The 12499-nt window shown below is 42.2% G+C and overlaps 1 protein-coding gene across 7 annotated transcripts in view; it reads right to left on the bottom strand.

Annotated features, from left to right (window-relative positions):
- Positions 1–12499, bottom strand: part of Kat6b (lysine acetyltransferase 6B) — a 186548-nt gene that overhangs the window by 21409 nt on the left and 152640 nt on the right. The gene's annotated exons all lie outside the window — the stretch shown is intronic.

The raw sequence follows: 12499 nt of genomic DNA, 5'->3' as shown, positions 1-12499 counted from the left end.
TTTAAACTTTTCAAGTTATTTATCTATCTATATATTTATTTGCTTGTTTGTTTATTTCTGGTTTTCAAGACAGAGCTTCTCTGTAGCTTTGAAGCCTGTCCTGTAACTAGCTCTTGTAGACCAGGCTCGCCTCAAACTCATACAGATCCGCCTGCCTCTGCCTCCCGAGGACTGGGATTAAAGGTGTGCGCCACCACGTGGTCCTTAAAATTATTTTTATTATTTCTCATTTGGAATGTCTGCGTACCTTGCATCTATGGAGGTCAAAAGAGGGAAATAGATGCCCTGGAACTAGAGTCACAGATAGTAGTGAGCTGCATGTGGGTTCCCTAGTCCTGTGGGAGAGGAGCCAGTACTTACAGATGCCAAGCCATTTCTCCAGCCCCCGTATAAATAGTTCTTATCTGACTCTCCCATAGTGTCACTCTTCCCTATTCAATTATATTCAAGGGTGGAAAGAGAAGTCACAGAAGGCCATTCTAAGAGACTGACATCTGGGAATCTGAGTCTAGTGATGTCTGGTGCAACTCCTCCACATACAAACGGCTGGGCAAGGGCTGACGGGCAGCTGGTGTCAAGCACCAAACGCTTACGTACTTAACATTTCTTATGTAGAGCAGTAAAGGTGAAAAACTATCTCTCTTTACAACACCCCTGATGTAATGCCACCAATAAATATAAAAGGCTGTTTAGTTTTAAGAGTTACATCCATAAAACAGATGCTACAGGTGTGTGACCTTCCACATTAAAACACTGGCTTAAAACAAAACATGCCCCCACAAATACAGAGAAGTATACACAATGTACAGTCTCGTGGATTACTACATGGCAACTGCCCTAAAACTGTCACCTAGGACCTTGACCTAGAATTTGCTGATCACCACAAGGGAATCTTGTTTGTTCCAGGCAATCTCCCCATCTATCTCTCTCTCTCTCTCTCTATCTCTCTCTCTCTCTCTCTCTCTCTCTCTCTCCTCTCTGTAACCACTATCAGAGACTTTTCTGGCAATCCCTGATAGATTTTTATCATTCCTATTTTAGATTTATTTATTTATTTTATGAACAGTTAACTTGCATGGAAGCCTATGCACCACGTGCATGCCTGGCACTGGATCCTCTGGCACTGGAGTTATAAATGGTTGTGAGCCACCATGTGGGAGCTGGGAATTGAAACTGTACCATCTGGAAAAGGAGCCAGTGCTACTAACCACTGAGGTATCACTCCAGCCTCTGTTATTATTGTTATACTTTTACCACCAAAATATTCAGGTGCTAATAAAGTTGTGTCTATTAAAAAAGACTTAATGTTCTTTTAATGTGTGGATTTCTCCTTCTACTCCATCACTTTCCTCATCTGTTCTTGATCTGGGGGCTCCCCTAATGGCATGCTTGATACTGCTCAGTGTGTTCTGATCTGGGAGCTCCCCTAACGGCATGCTTGATACTGCTCAGTGTGTTCATCTAGGTCAATTCCTCCAAAGCAGCAGGAGAAGCTGATTATTTTTGTTCACCCCTCTTTTTGCAGTTCGCAGCTATTGATATTCAGTGTGTGGACCCATTGACTCATGGGAGGAGATTACACACGTTGATAGATCCTTTCCTGGTGTATCACTTGGTCACCTAGCGGTACAGCTCATCTAAGAAAGGCATTCATTTCTCAGTTTCAGGACAACGACCTGGTTCTTCTCATTGTTCAGATTAGTTTTCAGTATCATTATAACTTCTGAATTTGACATATGTCAGTCAATTAAAATTATCTTTATTAACAGGCTTATTGATCGTGAGGCTTCTCAAGGTAACTCCTGGGTTGTTCTGACATGATCCTACCTCACTTCCTCACTTCCCAGAATGACAGGACATATTCTTGAGCCACAGGTCAACTCTGGGTGTCTTCCTTGATCTCTTTTCCACCTCATGTTTTATTTTTGGGACAGGCAGTCAGTAAATGTGGAGGTCACCTGTTTGGCTAGGTTGCCTGGAAGTGAGCTCCCGGCATCGCCCCCCCTCCTTGTTCCTCGCTTCCCCCAGCACTGAGGTTACAGGTGTGTACCACTGCACTGAACTTTCATGGAGATGCTAGAAATCTAAGCTCAGGTCCTCATGTTTGTACATAGGTCATCTCCGTAACCCACAACACTTTTTCCAAAAAGGAATTCTACCGAGTCCCTAGATCCACTGTATCACATTTCCTCACAGTTTTGCTTCCTTTGACAGCGTAACTGTGGTGCACATTTGTCTCAGTGTGGACAGATGGTTATATAAGCAATGCGGCTTTTAGGATCCACTCAATTACTTTTATGCACTTTAAAAAACAATAAAGTACTTTGTTGGAGAAAGGTTCTTTAATGCTAATTCAAAGCAAGATTCAACAGAAATAATTATAAATATACGATTTTATATTGTTAAACACGACAGTGTAGTATGATATGAGCATAAAACAATGTTAACACAAATCTAGTAGGACAAGCGGATTCCTAACTCTATTTCTCTAACACCACAATTCCAAGAAAATAAGGAATTTTTTTCTCTCCAAACAAATATATACATATTTTAAAGGGGCAGGCAAGAAAACAACTTTCTGGCCATCTGAAGTTATCTGTGCTATTCAGAACTGTCCTGAAGGAGTGAGCAACCTTTTATATTAGAATGTTTTGGCTTTTATTTAATTTTCTTTTAAAAAAATCAAACTAATTTTCTCTTATAATCTGGAAAATACATTTAATGGGTAACAGTCACCTTGGAGCCAAAACCGGGCAGAGCACTAATTTCAACCAACAAGAACAAGGTTGAAGGGGAGGGCACGGGAGGGAGGGGAGCAGAGAAAAATATATAGCTCAATAAAAACAATTTAAATAAACAAACAAAAGGAACAAAGTCTTGCTGGTGGTGTTGCATTGCCTTTTATCCCGGATCTCTGAGTTCAAGGCCACCCTGAACTCAGCAAGTTCCAGGACAGCTATGGCTACACAGGAAAACTCTGTCTGGGGGAGGGGGAGCAAGCAAGCAAAGCCTTATGTGATCTGGTTCTAACAATGGAAAATGACCCTACAAACACTGTGACTGGGCCAGTGAAGCAGGGCTGGAAGCATTTCTCAGCACAAAGCCTTGTGCATACCCCTCGCCCCTAGCACTTCAGGGGCAAGAAATGAACCCTGTGTCTGACATCCCCATGCTCACGGTAAGGAACTATATCATTTACCGTCCCATCAGCATCACCTAGGCCATCCCTGGAAAAATCCAGGTAAAGCATGTCTGTAGAAGGAGGGACAAAGATATACATGTGACAAGACCAAGATGGGGAGAGGAGCTCGCAGCAAGAACTAATTTTGTCAGAAGCTAGCTGAGTGTACCTGGGAGGTGCTCCCAGCTACTCCAAGAGTGGAAGAGAGTCATGCATTCTTTTATTTCCTCAACAGATCTTTACTGCATGCCCACTGTGTGATGAGCACCGCGCTTATGCCTGGGCATTCAACACCAAACAAACCCTGTCCCCAGGACGCCCCTGCCAAGGCTCCACTCAACTACGGCTGACTGGGCTGTTGCTCACTGGTTATCTGAATAGAATTTGTTCAGTCGTGGGTTTCAACATGACTCACTTCGAATGCCTACTGCTTAGCGATCTGAACAAAGATTTGACAACAAAACCCACCTGCCTAAACCTGAAAAATTCTGAGCTCTGTAAAGCAAAAGCAGCTTTCAGAAAAAATGAGACTGCAGACTGTATGCTTCATATTTACAGTGTTTTCACTGCAGCAACGAATACAAACTATGTATTTGCTCTTATTTATGACAAACTTAGTTTCTTTGAAAAAAGATACACAAATAAACCACTGGCTGCACTGCTTCATGCAATACATTTCAATGCACTCAGTAATAGTCAACTGCTGAATAAATCACAAACTCAATTTTCAGTCTTGATGTTATCTTTATCATATTAGAACACATCACACACCAGCTCCATGTACTAAAACAGTAGTGGCAAAGGCTTTTAGTGAAACATATTATAATGAGAAAATAAGGAAAAACAGTCATTTTTCCTTATTATATTACAGACTGGCATCTATTAAAATGTCATCATTACACTTGATTACACAGATCAAAACAAGTCTTTCAGGGACCTACAAAAGCCCAGTGACAGCTCAGGGCCTAGGATCTTCCAAGTGTCGAGGGAGCTGTCCCTATCTTAGAGATGGGAGGACCAGAGCACCACTTCACAAGGACATCTTATTTTCCTTAGTGATTGCCTTGACTGCACTGGTAGGAGGGCAGCTGCAGGGAAAACATGCAGCAAGAGCTCGTGTGACCGTTTCTAAGGACTAACACTGGAATTTTCCTGCCAAAATAACTGCGACAAGAAAGAAACTATCTGATAAGAGAAAATAAAGGGAAAGACAAGTGCCTCTCCAACTGACTGAGTGTAAATGTGACTTTCACCCCCTCTGCTCTCTTCTCTCTCAAGAGAGCCTGCATCTCAACAGAAGCTCCACACCTTAGAGGGCGGGCAGGCCAGCATCCCCGGGAAGAGATGTGCCACACACTGGTATAGTAGGCTCATTTTTTGCTTATTAAGAATCACATGTGCCACAAGAAAGTGAGCTGATCAAATTCCTCTTATGCCAGGCTGTTTTTTTTTCTCTCTCTCTCTGAAAGATGATGACAAAACCCAACATGTGTATATAATAACTATGGAACTTTCAAAACACTCTCAACACGCTCAGCTGAAAGCTGGCTTTTGTTTTATAAGATGGCCATTGCCTCTTTAAAAAGGTAACTATTAAAATAAAGCAGCGTTGAGAAGCCCATGTGAACTGCACGGCACCACCATTCACAGCATATGACAACATCCATAGAGCCGCTCATTCTCCCTTCTGAACACTCTGTAATATGTGGCCTACCAGGCTCAGATGGATGGGGTGACATATCTTCTTGGAAGTCTACCTAAGGGAGAATATGTCCCTAGCAGGAGTTTTAAGACCCCGACCTATCATGCAGGTCTTTACCTGGTTCTCAGGGTAAAGAGATAAGGCTACCAGGACAAGATGACAGGCATTAGAATTCTGGTCAACTCAACTATTTCTAGCCACCTGGACCCATTCCAGGGTCACCTACGAAAAGGTGTAGCCACCAGTTGCCCACATATGCAAGATGCTCGGAAGGCCTTGCTGGATAAGTGTGGTGTCTTGGCATGTCCTGGCATGGCTAGGAACAGTTCCAGAGAGAAAGTGAGCCACAAGGCCGCATTCACTTCTTCTATGAGAAAGGCTAAGGGCTCCTCACCGCCCTGTTACAACAGACAGATAAAGCTGCCAATAGAACTCAAACCCTACTTCTTATAAGTGATAAACCAACATTAAACTTTATTTGAAAAATAAAATGTTTTTAGAAGATTTGAAATTTCTGATTAAAAGCATTTTAAAGTTTTACTTAAAATTACTTAAATTTAACTTAAATTGTGTGGAAGCTCTTTTAAGAAAAACAGCAGCCTATTCTTTTTCATTTGTTTGTTTGAGACAGGGTTTCACTATGTAGCCCAGCTTCCCTGGAACTTGATAGATAAACCAGGTTGGCCTCAAACTCTCAACAACTTTCCTGTCTCTGTCTTTTGAGTACTGAGATTAAAGACGTGTCACCAGGCCCCCCCCCCCACACACATTTAATTAAAACTTTTCATCATTGCTGGATGATGGTGCACATGCCTTTAATCCTGAGGAACACTTGGAAGAAGCAGGCGGATCTCTGTGAGAGTTAGAGGCCAGCCTGGTGTATAGAACGAGTTCTAGGACAGACTCCAAAGCTATACAGTAAAACCTTGTCTTGAAAAACACCCCCACCCCGCTTCAATAATTTCATCACCCTCATCATTGTGTGGATGTATATGTGAGCCCACATTGGTGCCAGAGTATATATGGAGGTCAGAAGATAACTCCCAGGAATCAGTTCCCTCTTACTCTTTGGACCCCTGGGTCCAAACTCAAGTCATCAGGGTCACACAGCAAGCACTTTTAGCACTGAGCTAGTTATCTTGTTGACCCTAGAATCCACAAGTTAGGTTAGCAGGTTTTCAGTGTTTTAGCTAGGAAAGTATAATTAATTTCACTGAATGTCTTTTATGACTTTGTAATAAAAACTGCATTTGGCTTTTATTTTTTGTTTTTACTTCAATCTTTCTCATCAGCATTGCCTAGCACATATGTACAGGTATGTGCACACAAACACTCATATTGCTCCAGCTCGGGAAAGCCAAGCTTTCTGAACCAGTTCTTCCTGCCCTCTCTTCTGTTTTTTGAGACAGGATCTCATTTTGTAGTTCAAGCTGGCCTAGAATCCATGACAATCTTTCTGCCTCCGTTTGGAATTATAAATGTTAGCCATCATTCTTGAGGAAAGCCATTTCATTTTAGAATTTTACTTTGTGCTCTCTCCTCCTCCCATGTGCGTGTGTATGTAGGAGGCACCGCTTTGATCTCAGATCTTTCCTTCTACAACGGATCGGGGATCAAACTCAGGTTGTCAGGCTTGTGCAGCAAGCACTTTACCCACTAAGGCCCTTGCCAGTCCTGAATTCATTGCTTTTAATTCTATTTAAGCCACTGTCCTCCAACTGCGCCTCTTTCTTTTGGGACACTAACGATCTGACAGGCCTCTTGATGTCTCTATACTTCCAAAGTCACTTTCCTCATAGTTTTCTGTGAGGACTGAGTTCACGTGTGTAATTGAAGCAAAACACAGTGAGTAGTTTAGAAATGCCAGTCATTCAGATCACTGTTGGTGTTGACATGCATCCTCTCCCAGTTCTGTTTCTGGATACTTTCTAATTCTTTATCAGCCTCTTGGATGCTGTAGCTCCAAAGGTTCTGTTCCCAGCCTCGTTTCCCTACAGCACCCCTGGCTGTCCTCACGCACAGCTATGTTAAGCTAGTAGCACTGCATGCCCAGTGACCTCTGCTAGCCTCTTCTCTAATGAAGACCCTTGCTGAGTGCTGGACTCCACGGTTTTTAATCTGTCGATAGTGACCCAACAATCTAACATGCTTCCTCATGCAGTCATGCTCTGGAGTATGTCAGTCCCCAAAGTTTGGAGTTCATCGTTTAGCCTGGCTTGTTAGCAACTGAATTTCTTGTGAGCTCTGAACACACAACACAACATGCGGCATATACAGCCATTGCTGGCTGACAAGTCAACACGAACACCAGTTTCACCTTTTCTCTTTAGTCATTGGTATTCAAGTCTTCTGTGGAGTGTATAGCAGTTACCCTAATCATTAAGGCTTGAGACAGGCAAACAAGGAAGGCCATGAGCCAAGCATGGTTCAGGGTTTTAAGAACAGCTTTCCTTCCAGAGGACCCAAGTTCAGTTTCTAGTACCCATGTACAGTGGCTCACAACCTCTTGTAACTCTAGAGCGAGGGCATCTCAAGTCTCTGACTTCTAAGGGAACCCATATTTGCAAGCACAACACATACATGTAATCAAAACAAAATAAATCTTAATGTCTCAGGCCTCTGTGTGTGCTAGGTACATGATATTTATGCACCTATATGTATATACACATGTGTGGAACACAGTAAAATGCTAGAAATAATCCATACACACATAGAGGTAATGCACGATATGCATTCAAGAGAATTTTTGTATCAAGTGTTTAAAGACTAATAAATGAAAAAGAACAAAATTAAAAAGGTTATAGTGAGCCAGACAATGGTGGCACACACCTTTAATCCCAGCACTCAGGAGGCAGAGGCAGGTGAGTCTTTGTGAGTTTGAGGCCAGCCTGATCTACAGAGTGAGTTCTAGGACAGCCAGGGCTACACAGAGAAACCCTGTCTTGAAAAACCAAAACCAAAAACCAACAACAAGAAAAGGCTTTAGTGTGATATGTTTTATGCAAACAACAAGCAACAAGAAATGAGGAAACATATACTACACACTTGTTTGTACAACTAGAAATGAGCAGAGCTGGTGACCCACAGGAAAGGAAAAGATTAGGCAATGGGTACGAGGACAAGGGAGTGGAGGACGTCAATCTTCATACAACTTCCATATGGTTTTAACTTAAAAACAAACACAAAAAACCAGCACGTATAGAGATTTAAAAAAAAACAAAACAACAAACCTCTAAATAGAAAACAACAGAAACAAGCATAACCAGTTCTTGGTATGTGCGCACATGGGCCAGAGGCTGGTGCTGAGTGTTCTCCTCTGCCAAGAACTACCTTTTAAACATTTTTTTATTTATTATTTTTATGTGTATGAGTGCTTTGCATGCATGTTTATCTGTGTACCAGAAAGTGTCATAAGAAGCCATAAGAGGGCACCGATCCTGATGGAACTGGAGTCACAGTTGTGAGGCACCATGTGGGTCCTGGGAACTGAACTCAGGTCTTCCGACAAAAGCAGTCAGTGCTCCTAACTGCCAAACCATCTCTCTACAACTGTGAAAATTTTTTAGGTAAGAATCATAAACAGAGCTGGGCACAGTGGTACACAACTGTCATCCCTGAACTCAGAGGTAGGGGAGGAGGTCACAAGTCAAAGGTCAGCCTAGGATCTCTTAAATGAAACTAAGAAACAGGTATTTACGTCCTCTCCAGGTGTCTTCTCACCAAATACAAATTACACAGTGATGTGGCAGTACTCGTAACCAGGTAAGTACTTTTTATGCACCGAGGACGCACCTTAGGTCTCTGGTACTTCTCCCCTAAAGTTTACCAGCCGATCTAATAACGATGAAACCAGGAAGCCCCAAGGAAAGACAGGTGCTGTACAGAACATGTCTTATGCACTTCACAGTATCCAAAGAACTAACTTTAAAATGGACATGCAGATACCACTCCAGAGCTCTGGAAATTCAGGAGACCAAGGACTACATGTGGTAAGAAATAAGAACCATAAGCAACATGGGAACCTACACTGGGGGTATTCCCCGCTAGAAAGGATAGCAGGACAAACTGGCAAGATGAAATCAGAGTCTGGCATGCGCAGTGCTGAGCCAACAAGAACTTCTTGACTTTGATAATTTGTGGGGCATGGAGAAGAGCGTCTTCAAAGAACTAACACATACACAGTTTGCCAGCACCACAACTCAGGAAACAACTGTGGGAGAGAAGAGTAACATTAAAAAAGCAGACACAGTAAACCAAACCAAGCCCAGGGGACCCAGGTAAAGAACATATGGAAAATCCAGACATGACTTTGCAACTTTTCTCTCAAGGCTGATATTTCTTTCAGAATAAAGAGGGAAACAATATAGGGCACTGCTGTACATGCAGCTGGAACAGCAAAAGCAGGCCAGGGCTCAGGAAGAACATTCTAGCACCCTCTCAGGGTAGCTGCATACCCTGTGGGAAGAACAGCATTTTCTTTGTCTGCAGGTGCCAAAGAGTAACAGAAGTTTTGTGGGAGGTGGGTTTCTTTAATGTCTGCCGAGGGTGGAGAGGTGTGTGTGTGTGTGTGTGTGTGTGTGTGCGCGCGCGTAGGAGGGCTGTAAAGGTTTTATTTTTGTTTGTTTGTTTGTTTTTACTAAAGGGGAAGAAACCTCAGAATCCAGGAGAAAAGGATGTGGCATCAATTCAGCCTATGTCCATCACTCTTCCCTGCAGAATGTTAAATTCTGGGCTGTCACAAAGCTCCTAAGCCAGTTTAAGAGCAGGCAGGGAACGGTACCTTCTGGTCACTCTGTCCAAGTTGTACAAACAGCCTCCTCGGAAACCTCACTTTAAAAACCTCAGGTGGGGTGTACCAGAAAAAAAGACAACTTACGGGGTAGTGTTTGGTTGTGAACAGGTTTTTTTTACTGGACTGGACAACAACACCAAATCCTTGTGCCTTCAGTTCTGTACACACATCCTATACTGGACCATATCTACAGTCTAACTGCTGTTGGGAGCCACACTTCCTCTCCACCTGTATGCTGTTTCAGCTGGCTAGCTTAGCAATCATTGTTGACAAGGACCTTCCCTACTTTGTAGTTTATCTGGTTTAAAGAAAATCTTTGATCAGAAGATCTCAGGCTCATACAATGGAACCCAAACCATTAAGAGTTCCTTTCAGCTAAACATATTTTAGAAACCTTCTAATCTCTGTTCATCTTTCTTACCCAGAGCACTGAATTATGGGGCAAAATTGGTGAGAGACCATGCGTTCCATCCCCTCCCTCCTTGTGTAGAAGACTGGGTTTAAATAGCTCTGGAAAGATATTTATTTACGCTTATTTTAGGTGACTTCCAAGGAGATGCTATCATTCATTCAACAGCATACTCTGTCTTCTTTAAAATGGTCAGTCAAGGAATTCTTCTGTTTTTAAACTGAATTTTTATTGGGCTTCCTTACACCAGTCCCCATTTTCTTTTGAGTACTGTAAAACTCTGTGAGAACCACACTAACTCCCTTTAAACTACTTTCCACCCCATTTCTTTCAGTGTCAATAGGGATTGCTTTTAGGACCTATGTTTGTTAGGCACAAGTTCAAAGACTGAGCCACACCCCCAAGTCTTCCTTTCCTCCAATACTGTAATCTTTCCTCACCCTGCTTAGACACTCCAGTGGAGAAATAATGCCAACAGTTCTACAATACTGTCAGGACCAGAGTCTAGTCACACCCAGGTGGGTGGTATTTTTCATATCACCCTAAACGTCCCAGAAAATGTCCTACTGGGCTCTGCACTGCGTGTCTGAAATCACAGCGTGGTAACTGGGAGATGGTGGTGCACACCTCCACTATTAGTGCCTGGGAGGCAGGGGCAGGCATCTCTGGGAGTTCAAGCCAGTCCGGAAGGCACAGTGACATCCAGGCCAGCCAGAACTAGAAAGTGAGATCCTGTCTCAAAGTTAAGAAAAGTTAAAGTCACCTTACTTTTTCATGTCTTGCACTAAACTTTTAAAATAGTTTAAAATAAAGATTTTAGCACTTGAAGGGAATATCTGGATTTGCATAGAAGGTCATGAGGCCAGATTATGCTGTATCATGTTAAACACATGGTCACTGTATTTAGAACTTGACTTTTACCTGATGGTACCAATTCCTTTAGAATTTAGGTATCACTTTAGAGATCTTCATAGTACTTTGGGGTTTCAATTCCTATCAATAAACCTACACTTGATCCAGCCTGTAAGGAAACTATGCTGTCGATACAAAGGCGGTTTTCCAGGAGGCTCTGATAACCTGGAAGCATGACCTTGATGACTAGCACAAGAGGGCAGACAGAGTCTAAGCATGCCTTTATAGAATATGGCTGAGATGGTGTGGGACAAAACCCAAGAAGATAGCACCAAAAGGAAGAGGAGTTTTACTTCTTACCAAATGAACATGATTTTGAATTGGCAGACTAAGAAAGAGGAAGTGGTCATGGTCAGGAAAGGGACAAAGGATGGAGAAATGGTGGCATGCTCAAGGTACCCGAGGAAAAGGCAACTGATGAGCCAACCAGCTTAAAAGGTAGCTTGGAACTGTTTGCTGGAAAGTCCCTTTCTTCTAGAGGCACATGAATATTGCCTCAAGTTTTAGTCCTGCACAGCTGTGATGCACACCAGAGAGCATGATTATAGATCATCACCTCGTGAATGGTGACTATAAAACACTCCAGCACAAGACAGATAGTTTAACTGTAGCAGGGAACCACTGTCTTCAGATGCATACCCATTGGTATACCACCAGAAACCAAAGCCACACAGATGGCCCAGTCCAATCCAGAGGGCCATATAATAATTAATAATAATAATAATAATAATAATAATGACATGAATGCAGAAGTAGCAGGCAAGGTGATGGACAAGGAGAGGAAGAGTTGAGAGACAGTGGGAGAAGGAGCAATCAGAGTGCAATATATTCATGCATGAAAGCATCAAAGCTTGATTTATTAAAAGAAAAAAAAAAGGAGATTATAGCTAGAACTCTGTAGAATAGAAATAGCCAGCTAGTAAGGCAGCACTCCTTGGAAAAATTAGTCTACTGGATAACTAGGCCAGAAAAACAGGAACACCAGGAAAGTAAATAAATGATTGCAAATAACTGGGGGTATAAAAATCAACCCAAAATATTTCTTCTTCAAAAACTTTATCTTTCTGTGTAAGTAAATTACACAAATCAGTCCAAAACTGTTATATTATTTTATCTGCACACTTCAACATTTCGGTATTTAATGATACAGATTTAGAGTCACCATACTTCCTTATGGACCCTCACAGCATATTTACATTAACGGTCATGTACTTCCTGTAGATATGGTCAAATTCAACATGCACAGGGCTCTAAGTGACAGATCCTTATACACCTAGGTAGAGACTACCATCTTCTCGGGATACCTGGTTCACCTGTTACTATCTCTAGATAACTGGAATCAACTCTCCAAATGTAGCCTCAACCTTACATTTACTAGTCCAATATAATTTGAGAAGTAAAAAAATGACCCATTAAAAAATAACCACAATGGCTGCCTTATCGTGAGCATCCAGACTTAACTAAAGAGGCTCAGAAGACACAAGTACACAGAAAACAAGCATT

Source organism: Microtus oregoni, unplaced genomic scaffold, assembly GCF_018167655.1.
Source record: "Microtus oregoni isolate MIOR12 unplaced genomic scaffold, Mior012 000056F_ref0000123, whole genome shotgun sequence".
Lineage (NCBI taxonomy): Eukaryota > Metazoa > Chordata > Mammalia > Rodentia > Cricetidae > Microtus > Microtus oregoni.
The sequence above is the reverse complement of the archived record's forward strand: the minus strand, read 5'-3'. Positions and strand labels throughout refer to the sequence as shown.